Raw genomic sequence first — 24,347 nt, forward strand, 5'->3', positions numbered from 1 at the left:
AATAAACATTATGCTGGTTAGACTGCAACCTGCATGCCTGCGCAAGAGAAAATTTTGCTTTATTTGTACAGGTGGCGATTTTTCGCGAAACAATCTGTTCGCTTACTAGACTGCAATACGTTATTTCTGGGTCAGTAATTTCTTCTTTGTGATTGGTGGGCGTTTACAAGCGAATCCATTGCCTTATTGGTCCGGGGTACTCAGGTCAGGTTTCCTTCCTCAAAGTCTGTGATTCGTGCGAACAATACACATGTACCAACCTGAGAAAAATTGAACCAACCACGAAACACACACGAGGTTAGTGTATTACTACACTACTAGTATCGAAATATATTTCGCAAAAATGTCATGACTAGTTATTGATGGGGTTTTGGAGGTATGCTTATAGGGAGTAACCAGTGTATCCCACTCATTCCTAACTGCTATCAACAACGTCCTATGTGCGAAGAAAAAAATGGGGTAATCTGTGTTTTCACAAGGTCACAAGTTTTTAACGTGTAAGCCTGGACTCACAATGACCCGTCTCATTTGTCCGTCACCCGTTCGTCCGTCAACCACGTGACATACAGCCAATCAGATGGCCCGAAAAATTCCATCCGTGCGTCCGTCAAAACCTTCCCAGGATGGATGGACTGATGAAATAATTATAACTTCAGAATTGTCTGAAAGGACTTATATTTTTTTTAAATAGTTTTTTAATTAGGTGAGCTGCTTCCGTATTATGTTTTTAACTTGCTTATGAACACGTTTTAAGTTTTATATTTTTAAAAAATAATTGTCTGAGGTACAAAATTTTTTAATAATGATTCACGATAGCTTGAAAAATATGTTTTAATTAAATATTTTATGGTTTGTTTTATAATTTACGAGTGCTCAGCGTGCATGGTCGTCGAACTGGTAAACATTTACAAGAGAAATTTCCTCAAAAGTTTAAGCCTTAATAGTTGTTGGCAGCATGCAAGTAGAAGAATATAATGACAGACGTGGGTATCAGTTATTGTAAAAATACACACATATAAATATTAAAAATTCAAATATTTGATTTAGCCAAAAATTAAAAGACGTTTAACAATTAAGGGCAGCACTTTAGACCTTAAGTCGCATGAATATTCTAAAACACTTTTTTTTTGTGTCAGTCGAATTCAGGCTCATAGTATATACTTATATATAGAGACCGGAAAAATTCGCGGGTTCAATGACCTCCAGGATAGACTCCATTATCCTCTACACACTCTGGCAAATGCCAACTGTTCATTGGCTGTTGACTTGTGAGCCGTCTCGACTGGGTGGCCTGTGATTCGACACGTCTATGAGTGAGGGTCTCTAATTGGCCCTCAGTCCTCCAGATTAACAGAGAACCAATGACAGAAGCAGCACTAAGGTATTATTATTTAAATTTTAGCATAGCACGAAATGAACCCGCGAATTTTTCAGGGGTCTACTTATAGAGTCTTATATTTTATAAGTTTTTTTTTTTTTAATCTTTCCCATTTTCGTTGAACTCTACTTCTCAAACTATGGTCTCGTGCGTGTACGCGTCAGTTTAAAAAAAGGGGCGGGTGTTTGACCTCTCAGGGAAACACAGTCCGCGGGCAGGACGCGACAAGGCACGAAGTCGGTCGCACGGAGACAGTCGCGAGCTGCCGACGCGGCGGCAGTTTGCGCGCGCGGCGGTGCGGCAAGCAGTCCACCACGCTCTGGATGGCTCCCGACCCCGGAGCGCGACCCCCGCTCCGGTGGGCGGTGCTGCACTCTGCACTCCCCAGCCGAGCTCGTGTGATACCAGGGAAACACACAGCCACGCCCGACAGGCCGCTGCACATGCCTGCAGCAACGGCGAGCTCCAACACCGCTTCGCTCCGTCACTTTGTCACGTGTGTTTCTGTAGTCGCCTGCTGCAATCGGTGTGTGAAATTTTTCCACGCAACCACTTTGATGTTCCGTAGCCTCCAAAGCCAATATGCCTAATAAAAACCCTCATATACCTCTTAGATAATTTTCCTATTAGCTTACTGTTCATCTGGACGAATCTCAACCATTTATAAACCCTCAACCAAAGAAAGATCGAATCACAGACAAACCAGCTGAGACGACTTACAAGTCGGCAGCCAATGAACTTCCGTTATTTGCACAAGTGTACAGGGGTATGTGCAGTCTATCCTGAAGGCCATCGAAACCGCGAATTTTGCAGGTCTCTAGTCATAGATATTATCAACAAGATCTTTCTTTAAACCCATAGCCCGAGCTTTCGAAAAAAAAAAACTGGTTTACTCAAGGAACTGTAACTTCTATGTCGGGCCATGAAGACAAAACCCAATTTTTTTCCTGCCATTGTTATTTCATCACTGCATGGCGTACTGACGCTCGTCAGTTTTGCAAAATGGGACACTGCTCTTCTCACACTGAAAGATGATTGGGAAAAACCACTGCTAGAAAGACTTTTCAGTCCAATCATGAGATCAGTTTCTTTCTCTGGTGAAAATATTGTGGGATGGCCGGTGCCCCTTCTTTTCTAGAGTATTTGTGCATGGTTAACATCATTCATGAAATATCTTTGAAGATGAGCTTCATGGAATCTACTCTGCAGAGTAGTGTATGGAACACTGAAGTGCGATGCTGCAGCTATCGTACCTAAAAGGGCCATTTAGAACACTGATTTGTGCTTAATGCATGCTTTCTTCAGACACTGCAAGTAAGCATTCTTACTCTTATAATTCCTCACCATCTGAAAAAAGAAATAGTATCGATCTACCTCCATAAAATAACAAAAAATAATTTGGTCTGTAGGCTTTAGCAGTAATTATTTAAGAATATGTCACCAGAATTTAAAAACTGCATATTTTCATTAACCTTAAACAATATTGCAATTAATCAATTCACGATTAAAATTAATTCACATCAAATTGAATTATGTTTATTTTGTAATATTTATTTACTTTTTACATTTAAACGGTATTAAAATTGTAATTAGATATTGTATTACAATTTTGTAATTTAATTTCTTTATAACATACAGGTAATACAAAAAAATTAATAGTTAAGTGTGATCCAAATAGCCCTGCCAAAAATGGTTCAAACATCCCCACGTAAAATAAAGTTGTAAACGTCTAATAGTTCCGAAACCAAGCAACAAATGCCGTTAGTTGACATATAGAACGGTGAAGTTGCCTTTGCAGGCCGTGAAACAAACATAACATACACAGGTTGCAGTACCTAATGTATTTTCCCCGTCCGCTTTTAAAGAAAGAACATCGGAAACTACATCAACGCCATTTATTCACAGAAAATACTTACCTCACAATTGATAAATTGTTTGCACATGAAAGACGTTAAAGATATTAAGTTAAATTTTCTAACGTTTCTAGTCACAACTTCACTCAAAAGCATTCGCAAGAGAAATGGTGTCTTGAGCTTTGAATAAAAGATATGATTTTTTTCGTATTATTTTGATCCATAAAATCCAGTGGCCCAACTAGCCCCACCCCTAAGTCCAAAAGTGCAAACTTTAATTGTTAATTCATCTGCAACACTTTCGTTGTGAAATGTTTGCCACTGATATATTTTATAAATTTTAATATCGCACCATATTAAAGTAACGGTTGCCATTATAGAGATGTTATGGTTCACAATTTCGACACTTGCATCGCTGTTGCTGGTCGCAGTAAAATTATTATGAAGCCTAGTAACTAGATATGTCATCACATCACTCCGGTTATATCTGTTTCTATAGTCGTAAGTTAAGAGAAGTAGTTTTAAAATAATATATAATACCATTTTTTTTGCAGGTAAAAAGCGCTGCCTCATCTTCTCTTTTAAACGTTGTAAGGTAGGTAGTATTCGCCTAACGTTTCTTGGCAACTATAACCGTTCCATCTCAATGTGTAAAGCATAAATAATTTGCGAAGGCATGAGCCACAAATGTGCCTTTAACGGCACATCAGCTCAGTAACCTAATGCCCGCAACTGCCACCAGGCGCTGTTTTTACGACGAGCACCTGTATGTGAGCGCGTAAAGCCTTGATCCGAGTCCGCGAGGTTGCCGTCCTGGCTGCTGTAAATCACTGCGTCACGTTGGCAGCTGAGGCTGTAAACTACTTCCGTTATGTGTTTACGGTACTGCCGCGGGACAGACTCATTTCCATGACGAGTCGTCCTTTGTCTTCTAATATTATAGAGCTGCTTTTTTTAACGTTGGCATCATGTTATCAGGCAAACGGCCCTGAGAAACGCGAACTAGTTAAATGACCTTCAATCCTGGGGTTGTGACGCTCCAATGTCTGTGTTAACAAAAGATGGAGGAACACGTGACAACTACCCTAATAACCCAGAGATTCCAAATTCCTCGGTGATTAAAAAATATATATGTTTTTTCTTATTCATCAATAACTCACGAGATATTATCAGTGTCTTTCCACTTCTGACTCCAACGTGACAAATCTGTTTTACTAAACGAATAACTAAATTTGAAATTGTTATTGGTGTGAGGTTACACAGAATAAAATAAACTGTTTTGTGGACACTACAAAAAATGTTTTGGTGAAAAAAATTATAATTTTGTAGCCTCAGAAAACCGTTTATTTAGGACGGCAGAATTACGCTACTTCGTGGAGAGTACAGAATTATTTTGTTGTTACCTAAAAAAATATTTGTTAGTTTCAATATTTCCACAAAACTTTGTTTTTTCAGTGAACTCATTTAGGTAAGCGAACACTTTAATACGTTGGCAACTAGAGAAGGATTGTAGCGTACCCATGATGTTACACCCTTACAAATGTTAACTGGTTTGAGGCTCTTAAAAAAGTCTGCTCCTTTGCAAGACACGCAAGGCTGCATTCGATTATAAATATTGTAGGACATGACAGTTTTCGGTGTAATATGCAGATTACTTAATTTTTAGTTTGTTTGGTACTCCCGTAAGTCTCTGAACTAATACCAAACGTGAGAGAAAAAGAAAAATATATTCATACGGAATCCACTTGAGACTACTTATGAAGTCAACCATGAACAGACGATATACTTAGCCTTATCCTAAAATTCTTTACTATAGTTTCTAGACGTTTTAAGTAATTTTACAGAAAATTGAAAGAAAATCTACGGAAATCTGTTGCGATATGTTGAAAATGGATATGATATATGTATTCAAATACCGAACTTGGTGTGTTTCTTGTAGATTCGGGAGTCAATACAAACATCGCCGAAAATACACGAATCAAACTTGTCCGGTGAAGTTCGAGTATTTTGGTTGGCAATGCCTCTGGTATATTAAACTCACTTGTAAACACAACCCGAAGTAGGAAAACGTGGCGTAAGTAACCAGCGTGACAGGAAATTGCTACTGTTTGCATTTACATTTATGTAAATATCATGTTTCCTCGTTTTACCGTAGCTCAAAGTCTAGTGATATTGATTGGTGTGATGCCGGGTCGGGCCTACTGCTAACATATTTGTTCGAGTACGATACAAACCACTTCAAAAATTTTTAAGTGACCTTTCGTTACATCCGGTAGGGTGAGTGGGGGCGATGACTCAGAGCGTAAGAGAAGTGCAACTGTCAGAGGTAAAGAGAAGGGTCAATATTGAGGGCCCCACTCTTCACTCTCATGCAAGCATTATTGAAGCTACTCTGAAGAATCACAATTTTGCTAATCTGGAAACGACAAAGAGTTTTCTCTCTTCAAAAATGATCGATTCATAGAAGATAGTCACAATATTGAATTATAGAACTATTTTCAGCACATGATTATACTTACAAATTTTTCAGTTATTTGTGTACCCTAGGAATTTCCTAATTCTCTATATTTAAAATTTTATCTTCTAACGCGTGTGGCGGCAAATCACTCATTCCTGAAACGCTCTCTCTCCTCCCCCCCCCCCCCTCCTCGCCTATAAACTATTATTTGGTTACTTTTAGATAATATTATCCTCATCAGGAAAAAAATATATTTTTTTTAAACTTTACTTTCTCATATCTTCGAAAACAGTAAATCAATAATGATGAAATTTAATTTCTATAGAATGTTTACCTGTCTTCCCTTTTTGAGCCAGTGAGTAAACTCATGACTAAATAGTTTTAGTATCACGGGCAACCAAGTCAATACATCTCTCAAGTAAACAGTCAATGATCATCTACCTACATATGTACAGCTAGGATTGTAAAATCTAATCTGAAGGTAATTGAAACCACGAATTTTAACAGCCCCTATCTATTAAAAAGCGGAATAAATTTTGCAGATTTAGATTCATGTAGATTGTAACGCATAGTTGTATGAACATTATAGACAGTGCTGTCCGTTGGTTTTTCATTGTTTTCACGATAAGCCAATTAAAATATTTTTTTAGAATACGAACGATACTCCCATTCCGTTATGTGGGTTCGTTGTTGACTCAGTTACAAACCGTGTTTGAAATTATCTTTCATTCAATCGCAAGATAGTGTACAACAATTTTAACCGATGTAAAACCATTTTTTGGACATATGTCATTGTAGTTTTTCACTGTTTGCCATGGAAAAACTCAGAATACAAAATAAGAAATTGCAGCTATAAAAATATTTTTATTTTAAAGTTTTAAGTTTAAGTCTGAATGTGTTCGTCTGTGCTGTGGTATTTGTATTGTTTGTGATACCTGTTTAGTTTCATCGTTGAGTTCATCTGTTCGACATCACGACATCAGCTGATTTAGGTTGGTTCTCTGGAGGGGGGTTAATGTTTACATTTTTATTTCTTATTTTGCATTCTAGAGTTTTTATTCTATCAGAAGTAGTGAAAAACTGCAATGGCGTATGTCCAAAAAATATTTTACTAAATAAGAATGATTTAAAGAACGACTTTTAACAGAACTTAAAACAATCGCGAATTTCCAAAATTACGCAGCCATATTTATGTTTCCCTAGTCACCAGCAGCCAGCAAATCACGAGTGAAACGTTAGGTTTTACACGAATGGCACTGTTTTCGTCCAATTCGTAGAACCAATTCGTAGAACCTAGCCATTGCCAGAATCATGAAAATTACGTGTCATTCTAAACACTCGTCATTTCATCACGAGGAAATTCACACGACCAGGAAGGCTAAAAAATTAGGAACTTAAGAAATTCGTTGTTTAATTGTACTCCAGGATAGACTGCGCAGTCACCCACGCGCTCAAAAACTACTTGTTCATTGGCTATTAACTTGAGAGGAACCTCATCAGATTTTCCCGTAGTTCGCTACTTCTTTAGTAGAAAGATTTTCATTGGCCCAGAGCCGTCAGACGACCTGTTAGCCAATAGCACAAAAAAACACAAAGTTTTAAGTATTTGTAATTTAGCCTTTAGCGGAAAGAATCCACGAAATTTTCCGGTCGGCAATAAAAATCGAAGGATAACAATTCAAAACAATTCCGGCCAATTCCTATGTGACCTGGAACGCATGTAAAACTGTGGCAGCTGTTACCTGAAAACATTACGTTCATCGACTGAAATATTCACACATGTTGGAGCACAAACTGAGATCGGAAAATAACATGAATTTTGCAGTTCTGTGGGAGACACGGAAATGTTGCCGGTACAAAGATCTCCAGGTTAGACTTGATGGCACTGTATTCTCTCTAGCGGCTAGACTCTAGGGACACTGTTTGAATGACCTCCTGGATGGACTGCACAGTTCTTCGCACGCTTGGGAAATACCTCTATTACATTGGCTGATTGCTTTTTAGAGGATTCTTATCTGATCTGCCCGTAATCCGCTACTTGTTTGGCAGGGAGTTTGTTCTCGCAGAGTCGTCGGACGACACGTTAGCCAATAGCTACGGAGACTGCTTGTTTACAAGTCGTGGGAGGGTCGGTGAGATCTCCGCTGCGCACGCCACTGGGAGGAGAGCGTGTCGCGTGGTCCAGGAGGCGGCGCGGAAAGGGAAACCCGCCGCCGTGCGTGCGACGAGCAGCTGTGAGGACCACGTGGTCCCAGGTGGAGATGCTACCCGCGCGGAACCTCGGCCAATGGGGCATCACGCCAAGCTCAGCAGTAGTTACACACCTGCAAATATACTGGCTTTATTTCGCAATAGTTTAAATTTCCAAAAGTTATACATCAGTGCTGCCTCTGCAGTTAGCTTATGACTAGAGACCTGTAAAATTCGCGATTTCAAATACCTAAAGGATAGACTCCATGATCCTCTACGCACTCGTGCAAATTACATCTGCTGATTGGTTACCGACTCGTAACACCTGTTGACTGGAATGATCGTGATTCGCTAATTCTTCTGTTAAAGATTTTTCATTGGCCCAGAGTCCTTCATATAAACTGTGGCCCAATCACTGAAGAATAATAATGTCAAAATTATTTGGACTCTAGCCTATCGCGAAATGAATCCGCGAATTTTACAGGTCTCTACTTATGACTCATTTGGAAAACTCTGGGCCGATGAGAAACACTCGAACAAAGCTGTATCGAATCACGGGCTACTACGTTGGAAAGTCTCCCAAGACCGCAGTCAATGAACATTAAAAGTCTGCCCGAATATGCATAGAGCTTTGGAGTCCATTGTTAAGGGGCATTGAACCCGCGAATTTTTCCAGTCTCTAAAAATAGTTAGAGACACTGAAATGTCATGGATTCATTTGTCGTCAAGCTAATAATTCGTGTTCTAGTTTCCCATGTATATTATACACACGCGTGCTTTCCCGTTGGCTGATTTCTTATTGTAGAAACTCCCCATCTTTGGAGTGGGTCAATGTGATTCGGCCGCTCTACTACTGGCTGGTTGATGGTTTTTCCACAGTCGTAGAGGGCAGCGTCCAAACAATTGCAATTCAATCATCAAAGCAGTGCAAAAGTATACATTTTTCTAATCTCCCTTACAAATAAATGAATTCGTAAAACTTTCGGTTCTCTACAAATAGTGTTCTGGCAGCGTTTCGTGAGCGGTTGAGTTTTTCTCAAACAAATATCTACTTGTTGACACACGAATCACAACATACACGTCCTGAATGGCAACCCACTGTCTCCTCGTGGTACCAAGGGTGTTTACTAATGTGGTATCTGCCGGGGAGACCCCGTCCGTCGACATCATCAGATGTTAGAAAGTGGTATCTGGTGAAGTGGAAAAGCCCTCTCTGCTGGAAATAGCAGAAGATTCGGAAGCGTTATCGTGGGACTAACACTGACAGGTCCTCAGGACCTGGGTCCCAAAAGCCAAGGATTAATGGCATAATGGCAAAGACCGGTTCTGGGTGAGACATAAGTTCTGGAAAATATCGTGACCGGGCTGAAAAACATGTAAACTCCGGGGTACCGGAGACAGTGGGATATCTGAGGGACTGGTCTTTCGGGTCTCGAGTTCCTGACATGACCCTGTGGTGCGGACTACGGCAGTTACCCCTTTAGCTCACGGGTTGACAGGTTGGAGGAACCCACTGCATCATGAAAAGTCTGAAAAGTAGTGAGGGACGGCCAGTTGTAATGGGAGATGTTTCCTCAAGGTGCCCAGGTCGTGTGACGCGGTAAGACACTGGTTCAAGGTGGTCGCTCGACGCTTACGAGCAAGCCTCAGGAGTCCCCACTCCGAATCGGGCGAACGGCTGAGCAGCGTATCTGCTTTGACACTAGCCTGGGCAACTAGCAGAGTCTGGATAGGTCCTCGGCCGGATCACGGGTGTTCTGAGAATACCAGAGATGTGGTAGATTCATATATGCGTCCTCGTGCTTTATGGAGGGGCTTAGCCAGAGAGTTTCTGTTAGTTACTGAATGGGTTTAGGAGTTGTGGTGGTGCCGATGCTGAGATGGGTTCCCTAAGCTTCTCGAAATATCACTTCCCCAACTCTTCAGAGCCACGCTGAAGTGGGAGCCACGCGGTGCCACCCCAACTTGGGGGGGGGGGGGGTTATATACCGGCCCTCAAGGGTTTATACTGGTGTGTACCAAATCCGCACATGTTATTTGAAATAGCTGCCGGTGCCAAGTGTGTTAACACCCACGTAGTCTAGGAAATACTTGCCCCTAGCTACCTCTAAGCAGTCAGTCAGCTGGGGGCCCGAAGTGGCAGCGAGGCAGCAGCCGTGGTAGCATCCGCGCGACCCGGCCAGCAGGAAGTCGCGTGCCGAGGCGTGCCGTCGCGTCACGGAACACGTGCCCGCGCGGCCGGCAGCGACACTGCCACACGCGCACACGCTGCTGGCCGGCACCACCTTCCCCCAACCACGGCCCAGGAGCGGGGCCGGCCATCGCGAGGTCTTACCGCAGCGGGGAGCATGGATTATCATTCGCGAAAAGATCTCCAGACTGGAGCTAATATTCAGAACACGGTTTCGTGTTTGGTTGAGTTTCTCTCACTGTCATAGTATAATTCTGATGTTGGGCTCTGGATTAAATAAGAACTGTAAGACGACTTCTATTCTACCCTTAAAGGGCGCAGACATAGGAGGGGAGGTGGCGGGTGAGCTGGCCTTCGGGCCGGTAAACAATGTCATAGTCACAGCCAACTGTCTGATTAACTGAGTGAGGCAGGGGGCCAAGGTAATGACTATGCAGTAGAGACCGGAAAAATTCGCGGTTTCAATGACCTCTAGGATAGACTCCATGATACTCTATGTACTGGGACAAATTGCACCTGCTCATTGGATACTGACTCGTGACACGCGTCAATTGGGATGCTTGTGATTTGATACGTCTTTTGTTGAAGGTATTTGATTGGCTTAGAGTCCTTCAGATAAACGGTGGTCCAATCGCGTACTCAGCATAAAGGTGTACTAGTTTGGAGTCTAGCCTATCGCGAAATGAACCCGCGATTTTTTTTCTGTCTCTACTATGCTGGGTTGCCCTAGCCTGGTCATGGCTGAAGCTCTAACACCTTCCTGATCAAAAGGGGGAAGTAATCCCTTGACAACCCTGACGCAATATTACTTGCTCTGGAATGTAAAAAATTGAATCTGTAAGCCGACTCCCAATCTACCCTTAAAGGGCGCACATTTTGGAGGAGTGGTTGAGGTTGCCGACCAAAGGTTGGAACATAGCTGCCATAGTTGAAGCTCTAACTTCTTTCTAATCAAAACTGGGGAGTGATCCCTTATACAGTTCTGGCTTCATCTATCGGCTCTGGAATGTTTCAAAACTGGTCTGTAAATTGACTCCCAAACTACTATCGAAGAAGCTGTCACATAATTTATCTTCTGCAAGAGTAGGTATTATTATTCTGTGGTGCCATGTGGGAAATTTTCGTACGGGCTCCGATAAAAGTTCTCAAATATACTGTGCCCCAAGCTTGTATGTAACAATCTATGGGAGTTTATGTAGAATAACAAATAACCTATTACTAGGGCATGTATTTTTCGCGGAAAGATTTAGATTCTTGTTGAGAGTTATAACACTGTAGTATATCTGTGTTTTGTGATTGATTGGGCTTCTTTCACTGTTGGTACACGAATAACAATCATTCAGTGCAGAAGCAAAAGTGTCATGAATGGCCCGGCTCCTGCAGACGGTCACCAATTACAAGGAAGAAACCGCTGGCCCAGGCATACTTTATTGCAGTCCATTAGGCGTTCAGAAGTTTTCGCAATAAATAATGGCTCTACCTATTACTAGGGCCATGCATATTTCGCGAAAAGATTCCGAGACGAGCTGAAAGTTAACACACTGTAACATCGTCAGTGTTTCGTGATTGGGTGAGGTTCTTTCAGGTACAATGACGATTTTTACAACTCCAATCACAGTGATCCAGTGCGGAAGCAAACGCGTCCTGAGTGGCTCGGTCAAATAAGGCAACGACTTCTCTCGCAGACGGCCGCCAATCGCAAGTAAGAAACCGCTGGCGCGCGTATACCTTGTTGAAGTCTAATAGCCGTTCAGATCTTTTAGCGAAAAATGCCTGCCCCTATCTATTACCTATACGACCCTTGGCTTATGCAGTATTGTTTCATGCAGGTTGTTAAGTTTATTTACCATGGTAATGTGTTTTTCGTTTTGCATTAAGCATGAATGTTTACGATAATTTTCATATAAAGACGTAAAATGAACAACTTAATGGTTTTTAATAAAACCCATATAGCTCGAACGACCCTTTTTTATTGCTATAAGCAACAAAATGCAGTCTTCTCAAATTACTTAAATCGATTAATAAACCTTGCACAGAAATTGAGCACATGACCTAAAACCAAAACTTTCAAAAAAAAAATGCGAGCAGAATTCTAAACCTTCCAACAACCTACTTGGCTCTCGGACAAAAATTGGCCTCTTGAAAGGTTCCAAGGAAAATTCCCGCCTGAACCTGCGTATTGAGCAGAGAGAACACATTTGGTACAAGAGGTTCGGCTTCTTTGCGTAATTTTTATTGTAATTTTTATTGTAATTTTTACAGGCATGAGGAAGCTGCAAGGACTCTATCTGTGCACGAATCAAGCAACCAGTCGCCTCTATATATGCAAGGCAGTGAGCAGACGTGCGGTCATTACGTTGTGATGCCTGCCCCTATGAGATTTTGAGTGGTGACTCCACACTGAAAAACATTTTGGTACCTTTATAGGAAAGTCCTTGGGAACTCAGTTGCCAAATATATCACCTGTAAAACTACAAGGTAGAGATTTGTAAAATTACACATGGTGCATATTATACTATGCGGAATGCCTACTTCAAAGACATTTGACATTATGTAATTACTTGATAAAAATGAGCATTGCAACACAGCTGTTACCTGAAACTTTCAAATTGAATGCGTACAGAATCGCCCAAGGCACGTGCGTTGATCTTAGTTTTTTTTTTTTTTTTTTTTTTTTTGCGTGCGAAAACGGATAGTATTTACGTACAGCAGTTCATGTACTAACCGTTCTTCCACGTTTCGAACATCCTACAGCACACTTTCGTGCCAGGCAGTCGAGTAGTATGTAAATGGGGCTCCGAGATCAGGCGCCAGGCGGTGGTGCCGGTGCCGGTGTCCGCCATCTTGGATTTGTGACGTCACGGCGGCAAAAATTCCTCAAAATTCCTCAAAAATGCCTCAAAATGACTCAAAATTTCCCGTTTCAAGAAAAAATTTCCCGTTTCGAGGGAAAAATTCCCGTTTCGAGGGAAAATTTCCCGTTTTATTCCTTAAAAATCCCAGCGGCTAGAAATGTCCTTAAAGAGGCTTAAGCATCCTTAACTCAAGCCTCAGTTAAGCCTCTATCAGGACTTGACCTTGACCTTTGACCTTGACCCCGGCGGCCATTTTGGATCCGCCATCTTGGATCCTCCATTTTGGATCCGCCATGTACAATAAGCGTAACGGGACACTGCGTAACGGGACACAGCGTAACGGGGCAAGTAGGTCACGGTCACCAATTTAAAATCCGCCATCTTTAAATCGAGCGCCCCACTCATTATGATGAAATTTTCGTCTCTGTCATCATATTGATTTTTTCTGTTCTGCTGGAGGCCGCCATCTTGAATACCGTCGACTTTTTTACTGTTGTTTGTTCCTAGATAGCGCCAGCGTCACTCTGTCTCATCACATAAGGTCGATGTTTCATTACCTACCAGAGCTATTATGGTCCTTATCGACATATCAAATTAATTTTTTTATGCAAAATACATTGGAAGCGCTGTGATTCGAACCAGCGAAGCTCTGATCGCTAGGTTGGAATACATACGCCTTTAACCGCTCGGCTATCGATACATTTACCAGACTGAGAATTAAATAAGGTATATAAAAAAAATAACATGCATATTCGGACTTGAATTTTTTTAATTTAAAGTAATAATAGCAATTCCTGTTCGAGACAGAACCGCCATCTTGTATTAAGTCGTAACCGTTGCAATTTCCGTTACGGTCGCCATCTTTAAAATCCGCAATTTTAATGCTAGAGATTCGGGAATAATTCCAAAATTCATTAAATAAATTTGTAATCTATATTCTGATTATATCGATTCCCGTCCTTGGTTCGATCCCTGACCGATACCAAACAACTTTAATTTAAAAAATACTAAAAAAGTGTTAGGTTTGAGAAAATAAAAACACCACAAGTTCTTTTAAAAAAAATTTATTACATACTACACTACTACAAGTACAAAAAAATACACAGACAAATTACTAAAGTTTTGTGGATTTCTCGACGTCTGCATCTGCCACCCACGTATTAAAGCGAGGTGGAAAGCCCCACCACTTGACGTAGGACAGTCCATTTATTCGTTTTATAATCTTCTCCACCAAGTACGTATCGGGATACAACGTTGGCTGAATCTCTTCGGCATAGAAGCCGCCATGGATAGGTTTGTGGTCCAAATCTTCGAGGTAGTAGGTCCTAGGCTCTGATTCACGAACATGTGTCACACGGAAAAGTTCGGGACTCCAGTTCGCAGTGAAACCTTTCTCGAAGATACCTTTCTGCTTGGAGATTCGCACAATGTCACCGACGTTAGCTTTACACTTTCGTGGATCTTTCTTCTTCGTGTTGGAAAACACTGTTTGAAGCAGGCGATTGTCCGTTACGTCCTTTGGCTTCATTTTCGTGGTAGAATGCACCGTGGAATTATACTCGCTTATTAGTTTCGGCAAGATGTCAAGCCACTTGTAATTTCCGTTAGCCGTGAACTGCCGCCACATCTTGGAACGCAAAGTTCTGTTAAACCTTTCGACAACGGAGGCTTTTACGTTACTAAATGTAGAGTAGTGTTTGATGCCATACTTCTTCATCAAAGCCTTGAAGGTTGCATTGTAGAATTCTTTCCCGAGGTCCGTTTGCAGGTGCGACGGTACACGTCCATCACGCAAAATATTGTTCATGGCCTTGGCTACTTCAGTTGCAGTCTTTGATTTTACAGGTCTCGCCCAAGCGAACTTGCTATAAACATCGATGACTGTCAACATGTACTTGAAACCTTTATTCAATCGGGAATACGGTATCATCTCAACAAGGTCTGCCTGGAATAAATCGTCAATTCCACGAACTATGACTTTGCGACGAAGGTATTTCCGTCTAGCAGGAGCATGAAGTTCGCGAGCGATTCCGGTTCGACTCATTGTATGTAGCCGGCTTCCCTCAGCTCTTCAAGTATGGAGACTATTTCGTTGATGTGCGAATAGTTTCCTACACTAAGCGAAGCATGTAGAATTCTAAGGCGATCAACTAATTCATTAGGGTCGTCCCAATATACATAGTCAAATATCTGACCACTTTCTAGCTTTTTTAAACCTTCGCCATGTATTGTTAGTTCACTGAAGAGATTAGCGAGAATGTCCATTTTTTCATGATCTACGTCTTTATATACACCACTAACTGGATCGTTATCGCGAAAATGTGCATTGGTTAGCTCTAGCAGTTTTTTGTACTCTTGTAAGTCTTTGTGAGAATATCCTTTAGGCTCCCTGCGAAACAGCAATTCGTACAGACCCGGAGTCCCGCGCGTTTTGAACTCTGCTACGCGCACGATGTTTCCTGGTAGAAAGTCTATTTCTTTAGCACCGAGGAACCACTTATTATGTTTTCTGTACACTCCGTAGGTCGTGTCATTATTCCGGCTCGTAAACGATATCAGGTATGGTCGGACCATTGCATTAACTTGATGTCCCTTTTTCGGTATTTTTTTCTTGTGCATGGACTCTGTACTTGTTAAGTCCTCTTCTCGATCCGGTTCATACTTTCTCTTCTTTACAGTTGGCATTTCATCTTCAACTTCTGTCTTCACAATGAAGGCTGGTTCTTCCTTGTTTTTAAGTTCGTCGAGGCGACTAGTGATTGGTTTAAATATCTCCTCATTTTCCATCTCACGTGCAAGTCTGGTTCGTCTAGCAAATAGATATTTTTCGCGAACAGACTGTATAGCTCGATGAAGGTCACTGGCCAGGTCCGACATTGTACTGGCTGAAAACTTATTGCAAGACCTCCTTATATACTTTTTTATTCGTTCGCAGAAACTTCTTTCTTGTGTTTGGCTGAATCTGAATTTGTCGACAAGTGAGATAGTGATGCTTTCAGACTACTTTGAAAAGTCCTCAGATAGTCACGTCTTTGTGCATTCGATACTTCGATCATGTCGCGAATGCGAGAATCCGAAGCTTCCACGCGCTGGTCTATGGCTACGAGGTACTCAAGTAATTCCTTTTTCACACTGTCTACTTTTTGAGCCAGTAGCGAAATGTATTTGCGGATATCGCCGTCATGAGACTTGAGAGCAGTACGTAAGTCTCGACTGCTGCGTCCAAATTTCGAAATGCTATGATTCATGTTTGACGATAAACTGATCGAAACCCTGTCTGTACCTGCCCTTATATAGCGGCCAGTCCTTTACGATGACTAGGAATCCGTGTTCTTCTTTCCAACACAAGGAGCACATGTCTTTGAATTCCTGGAATGTCATGTCGGTGTTTACGTGATCGTCATAAGCGTGGCGTAAATTAAGTTCGTCCATGCGAAACAAAACTATGACATTCGCGTTGTCTCGTAGGAGATGTTTTGGAATACGACCGTACGTCTGACACAGGTAAACGCAGTCTACCTTGGCGTGTCTGCCCATGGAAAAGTACTCTTGTATTATGCCTTGTTTCTCGCACATTACATCGTCGAACACAAACACGGAATTAGGCTTTGCTTCGTTTGGAGGTACAACATCGGTATTATCGCTAAACGGAAAATACTCCAGACCATCCACAGATTGTAGAACAGTTGCTAGGCGCTGGTACTTTGGCTGTTGCAACGACTTGGAATACAAGTAAACGTTCTCGAACCGAAGACCGTTTGGCTCCTCCAGTAAACTCAGTAAAACACACGTCTTGCCACAGTTGGACGGACCCGCCATTATGCATCGTACGGCAGAAGGCAACAGTAAGCCATGTCGTGATTCACGAGCACTAAATACATCGTCTTGCGTAATGCGCACGGGCAAACACACGTCTTGCTTGACGACCTGCATTGTACTAAAGTAATTGTATAAAATAAGCGTATTTATACTTTCTGGTCAGTTGTGCGTAATGACTCGAAGAGGTAAGAACAAAAAACACATCGGTGCGGGACTCGTAAACTCGCTGATAAACAATCTACCATTCGAGCTACACATTCCCGGCTACAGATTCTGCGGGCCCGGGACTAAACTAGCGAAAAGGTTAGCTCGCGGTGACGTGGGAATTAATTCTCTGGACGAAAAGTGCAAGCAGCACGATATCGCATATTCATTAAGCAAGGATCTGGAATCTAGGCACCGTGCCGACGAGATATTGGCACAGGAAGCCGAAGATATAAGTAAATCGTCGAACGCGGGACTTGGAGAAAAAATCGCAGCGTGGGGCGTTTCCAAAATCATGAAGGCAAAGACGAAATTAGGACTGGGCGCTCGTCGAGCCGGCTCCATCAAGTCAAAGACTAACTCGCGCAAGACCAAACGCAAGACTGGTGCAGGCGTGCAAAAAGCCAAGCAAAAATTACAGACTCTCGACAAGAAGATTATAGGAGGATTTCTTCCTTTGCTTTTGCCTGCATTGGGTGTTCTCGGCGGCCTCATCGGTGCAACGAGCGGTATAGTGCGGGCAGTCAACACTTCGAAGAATGAACGCAAGCAGTTAAAAGAAGCACAGCGACATAATGCCAGCATGGAAGCCATTGCCATCGGTAAAAAAAACGGCGCAGGACTGTACTTACGGCCGCACAAATCAGGTCGAGGCATGAAAAAGAAACGAATGAAAAAATCCTAAGTTCCCTACCGAAACGACCGCTCACCAATATAGATTTAATAAAGTACGCACGCAAACTTCAAATACCAAATTTCCGCGGCGTGTTTATGCGAGACACTTTGCCCAGCAAGCCAAAAACGCACGAACGTGCCATCATTAATTTAGACACGTCGGCGGGTCGCGGCACGCACTGGGTGGCCTATGTAAAGACTGGAAACATGGCCGAGTACTACGATAGTTTTGGAAATTTACGGCCTCCGCCCGAACTGCGACAGTACCTGGGTCGGACCACTACGTTGTTTTACAATTACGAAACGGAACAGAGGCCTAATCAAACAAACTGCGGACACTTGTGTCTTCGCTTTTTAACAAACAAAAATTAGCTGACCAATAAAAATTGCTACTTAAAGGTTGTGCAGTGACGATAATTTATTAGTCATGTCGATAACACTTACCTTGACAGGTCACGCATCTGAGCTGCGGGCGGTTCATTTCCCGCCTCTGGATTTAGACGGAGAATGGTGTATCGGACTCGTAGATTTTCAAACGTATAATGCCATACCTAATATCGACGAGGAAAACTGCAAGATCTGCTTCCTGAAAAGCGATGGGACCGCTCATGAAATACGGTTACCTGTTGGCTCTTACGAAATAGATGACATTGCAAATTACATCAGGGATATGTTACCACAGGATGCAGACTTTCAACTGCGTGGAAATCCAAACACTCAAAAAAGCATTCTAACATGCAGTGAAAATGTCGACTTTACGAAACCTGGGACCATAGGTACGATGCTCGGATTCGAATCAAAGGTGTATGGTACAGGAAGAACGTACGAATCTACGCGCGCAGTAAACATTTTACCTGTGAATGTCATAAGAATAAACTGTAATTTGGCAAGTGGAACGTATCTCAACGGAAGACTAAGCAACATGCTGCACGAGTTTTCGCCGATGGTCCCGCCAGGATATAAACTGGAAGAAGTACCGCAAAGTATCATTTACGTTCCAGTCGTCGTGAAGTGCGCACACGAAGTCGTCGTCCGAATCGTTGACCAGCGAGGACGATTGGTGAATTTTCAAGACGAAGAAATTACATTACGTCTGCACTTGAAGCGATGGGCATAAAGTTCGTAACACCGAACAATTATAAAAGAAATCGTATTGCCGTGAATAAGAACAGTTCTCTACCAGACATCGGTGCATTAACACCTGACAACATAAAGTATCTTCTCAGTATTGGACAAGTGCCGAATAAATATGGAAGACGAAATCCTCAACGTGGAAGATCCGGTCATTTTTGATGACAGCATTACGAAAATGGAATTGCACGAGTACCAGCCTTTCCTGCTCGGACCGTACGCACTACCATCAGAAGTACGCATTGCAGTACATCACCAAGATATTTGTACTTTACCTTCGCAGTCATTTCTACGTATAAGAGGCACACTTACAAAAGCGGATGGTACGCATCCGACAACGACGTCAATATCCTGCAATGGTATTCTACACCTAATCGAGCGCATTACGTATGTACTCAATGGCGTCGAGGTAGACCAGACGAGAGATGTAGACATAACATCTGCTATCAAAAATTACCTTTCGCTCACTCCAAATGAACTGTCTGCTGCAAAGCTGGCCGGTTGGGCTCTCGAGGATGAATATAAGCTTCCGGTTTATGCCGAAGGGAAGTTCGAAGTTTGTGTTCCTCTGTCCATGCTTCTCGGATTCGCGGAGGACTACAAGCATATAATCATTAATTCGAAACAAGAGCTCGTACTACTTCTAGCACATTAATGCAATTGTCGCCGCTGCAGAAAACCCTCAAGATGTCTCGCTAACACTACAGTCTATCGAGTGGATGCTGCCCCACATCCAAGTGAGCACCGTTGAACGAGTCAAGATGTTGAAGAACATAGAAAATGGCAAGAACTTCGATGTGCCATTCCGATCCTGGAGCCTGGAAACTTATCCCGGCTTGCCTCATAGTCAGCGTATCAATTGGATAGTAAAGTCCAGCTTCGCTACGGAAAAACCAAGATACATCATCGTCGGGCTTCAGACCGGAAGACAGCTCAATGCAGGAGTAAGTCGCTCCGTATTCGATAACTGTCAAATACGTAATGTAAAAATATTTTTAAACAGCGAAAGTTATCCGTACGTTGATATGAACATGGACTTTGAAAGTGGAAGATTTCTTCTCGCATATCAAATGTATGCCAAGTTTCAGCAAGCTTACTATGGGCGGAGACAGTCACCGATACTGTGTCCCGACAGTTTCAAGAACAAGGCTCCGTTAATGGTGTTTGACGTTTCCAAACAGGATGATCGAATAAATTCAAACATCATCGACTGTAGGATCGAGATAACGACTAGCGGAAATATTCCCCCAAACACCTACGCTTTTTGTCTGATACTTCACGATCGGCTTGCTTCGTACAATTGTCGAGACAAACTTGTGAAAATTCTGACATAAATACTGTTTCGTTTCCGATAGTAATTTAGTTACGACCGAGCATTGCTAGCGACAAGATGTACTGCAACCTGCAAGGTTTCCAGAGCCAAAATGGGTTCGTGCTCAAGGAAATTAGCGTCACCTCCGGAGACAAGACTCAAACACGCACTTTCCGACCTCCGTATCCTTGGAAACTACTAGACGAAAAAAGTAAACGGTCGAATGAATGGCTATGCAAATACTATCACGGACTAGAGTGGGACGAAGGAAAAATTCCGTACCATCAAGTGAATAACACACTTCAAGATTTACTACTGCAAAATCCGCGTGGTATAATCTACGTCGCCGGACCTGAACAGAAGAAATGGCTGAGCAAGTTGTGTGACGACAGAGCAGCTGAAATCGTAGATATACAGACCGACTACGGCTGTCCTTCCCTGCGCAAGCTTAGTGCAATATATGACATGCAGCCACGTGACAAGTTTGAACGTGTCTGTGCCTGTACAAACTCGCAGTTAATGCAGAAATGGCACGCACAATGTTAGTAGGAGCCTGCATATATAAATGGCGTACCTACGTACGTGCCTTCAGTTGACGTTCGACCTGCAAGAAGATGTTTACGTTTCATCCTGCTAACGTGTACGTGAGCGCAAGACCTAGCTTCAGCAGTGTCGAGTACAGCTACTGGGATTCCGGATATCTACGTACATATACAGAAACCTGTGATGGAGGTGCTCAGCATTGGCGGTTTTCTCACTTTCCTGTGTCCTACGAACCGACTCAGCAGCTGGTAGCTTGTTGCGAACCTGGAAACTGTGCCGTCTATCACATGAGACCACACACAATCCTTCCTGCTAGCATCGCAGAGGTAGTCGCCTCGTCTGCATGTGCAACACCAAACATGGACGTGTTGCAACCTGTTGCGGACTGTGATGCATCTACGCAGACGTCCAAACGGTGTGCGTCTCGTCATCGCAGTTCAGGCAGTGAATCTGTCCCAACTAGCACTGAGCCAAAGCCAAGGCGTAGACGTGGTCACAGACGTCATCGACCATGTCTTGTCGGAGTTGTCAACGTCGCAGAAGATGACCAGCTGGAAACCTGTGTTCCTGATCCTGTGGCCTGCGAACCAGTTGGAACCGGAGTCAACGAACCAGTTGGAACCGGAGTCGACGTGTCAGTTCGTGCGGCATTAAAGACTGTGCTTGTGAAAATGCTTGATTCCTTAACCTAATATGTATTTGTGTAATTTTTATAAATAAATGTGTAAAACTTGAACTCGTATGCTTTTTATTTCTACAATTTTTAGGTACCTAATAGGAAAAAAAAATTTTTAAATACAGACATTATTTTGACTCATGAGGTATACCAGTAGACCACGGGTATATAAGCGAGGTTCAGACGACTGGACCCGCAGTTCACCTCTGGTCGCGGTGCAGTACGGACGTGCTCTCTCCATTAAGTTTCGTGAGGTTTAGTTATGTCGACCGGAATAGAATGTTTACCGACAGCAGCGGGGACCTCGATGGCAGCAAAGATGATGGAGTCGGAGATCCCGATACCTGCTGCAGAGGAGACAACGATACGTGCAGTTCCACCATCAGCTGACGTTTCATCATCAGCATTCCAGACATCAAGTAATGAAGAGCATACATCGCATCAATGCAAATATTGTGACGCATCATTTACTTTCACTTCAAATGCGCGCAGACATGAAAGAAGCAGCTGTCAGAATAATGCTCAAAGAATACTGTTTCAGTGCAAAAAGTGCAATAAACTAATTTCACGTCTCGATAGCTTACATCGTCATTATAAAAAATGCTCCGAGACGTATAATGAACATGGTTATTGATTTGACTCATGTGTTGTACCGGCTAATGAGACTATATAAGTGAGACCCCAGGTGATATGGACTTCAGTCCGTCTCTGGCTGCGGTGATGAACGGCTCGGATAGTTAGACTTGTATAACATAATGGACCAGTATCTATCTATTCTTGAGAACTCGATGGCATCATTACCAGTATCAACACCAACCTGGATCGAAGGTCTACCATCATCAGTGCAGAGCCCGATGACAACGATGTCTACAGCTACACCTGCTCTCTCAGCACAGCGGGAGATTTCGACGTGTGCAACATCTTCTGCAGAGCAGACCTCAACGGCTTCAGAAGTCAACATGTCAGCAGTGTTACAATGGTTGTCAACAGTTCCAGTGGCATTGATGAAGGAAGGTGCATCCAACGGAGTTCCATCATCCGGCTGCACGTACTGCGAGAAGATCAAAAACTTGAAATTACGTGATTATGTAATACACAATTGTAGTAATAACTCTGAACGCATTAAATATCAGTGCAACAGATGTTTAAGCAAGTTTGTACAATATGGAAGATTAAAACGGCACCTCAGGAATTGTGATAGACTGGCTGTACATTCATCGGAATCAAGCTGTATATTTTGTAACAAAACATTAGCAAATATTCAGAGTGCACAACGACACGAAATATATCACTGTCCTTTTAATGAAGTCGATAATTCGGCTTTGTGTGAAAATTATATGTCGACCTGATAAACTGAATAGACATTTAAAGTCATGTAAAGGACTTAATCCGTATAGTAAGAAGACTGTTTCAATCGAGAAATCCACAAGACTTTAGTAATTTGTCTGTGTATTTTTTTTTTACTTGTAGTAGTGTAGTATGTATGTAATAAAAGTTTTTTTAAAAGAACTTGCGGTGTTTTTATTTTCTCAAACCTAACACTTTTTTAGTATTTTTTAAATTAAAGTTGTTTGGTATCGGTCAGGGATCGAACCAAGGACGGGAATCGATATAATCAGAATATAGATTACAAATTTATTTAATGAATTTTGGAATTATTCCCGAATCTCTAGCATTAAAATTGCGGATTTTAAAGATGGCGACCGTAACGGAAATTGCAACGGTTACGACTTAATACAAGATGGCGGTTCTGTCTCGAACAGGAATTGCTATTATTACTTTAAATTAAAAAAAATTCAAGTCCGAATATGCATGTTATTTTTTTTATATACCTTATTTAATTCTCAGTCTGGTAAATGTATCGATAGCCGAGCGGTTAAAGGCGTATGTATTCCAACCTAGCGATCAGAGCTTCGCTGGTTCGAATCACAGCGCTTCCAATGTATTTTGCATAAAAAAATTAATTTGATATGTCGATAAGGACCATAATAGCTCTGGTAGGTAATGAAACATCGACCTTATGTGATGAGACAGAGTGACGCTGGCGCTATCTAGGAACAAACAACAGTAACAAAGTCGACGGTATTCAAGATGGCGGCCTCCAGCAGAACAGAAAAAATCAATATGATGACAGAGACGAAAATTTCATCATAATGAGTGGGGCGCTCGATTTAAAGATGGCGGATTTTAAATTGGCGACCGTGACCTACTTGCCCCGTTACGCTGTGTCCCGTTACACAGTGTCCCGTTACGCTTATTGTACATGGCGGATCCAAAATGGAGGATCCAAGATGGCGGATCCAAAATGGCGGATCCAAAATGGCCGCCGGGGTCAAGGTCAAAGGTCAAGGTCAAGTCCTGATAGAGGCTTAACTGAGGCTTGAGTTAAGGATGCTTAAGCCTCTTTAAGGACATTTCTAGCCGCTGGGATTTTTAAGGAATAAAACGGGAAATTTTCCCTCGAAACGGGAATTTTTCCCTCGAAAACGGGAAATTTTTTCTTGAAACGGGAAATTTTGAGTCATTTTGAGGCATTTTTGAGGAATTTTGAGGAATTTTTGCCGCCGTGACGTCACAAATCCAAGATGGCGGACACCGGCACCGGCACCACCGCCTGGCGCCTGATCTCGGAGCCCCATTTACATACTACTCAGTCGGATACCTCGTAGTCTCGTCGGTAGGGACTGGTAACATTTGTGGGTGCATCACCATCTAGGATGGACTCACCTGAATGATGTCTCAACTGAACAATCCGCGATTCGATTACTTTTTGAAGTGAAACTTCTTTGGGCGCGATGAGAGTAAATTTTCTAGGTAGAATTTTAATGAAACGTTTTCGTGAAACATTGTAGGACGTTTGTGACGCGAAAAGTACTGAGAAAAGTACTTGGCCACAGAGATATAAGGAGAGCACAATGCTATACACGCTGTTGGGATAGCTTTCGTTCTCCTCCTGATTCCTCCCCCCGCCAAAAAAAAAAAAATTGGTTGTCTGTAAAGTCGGTTTACGGACGATAGTTTAACGTGACAACGTCATAACAAAACATTGATGAAATGATTGA

The sequence above is a fragment of the Bacillus rossius genome, chromosome 6 (assembly GCF_032445375.1).
Source record: "Bacillus rossius redtenbacheri isolate Brsri chromosome 6, Brsri_v3, whole genome shotgun sequence".
Taxonomy (NCBI): domain Eukaryota; kingdom Metazoa; phylum Arthropoda; class Insecta; order Phasmatodea; family Bacillidae; genus Bacillus; species Bacillus rossius.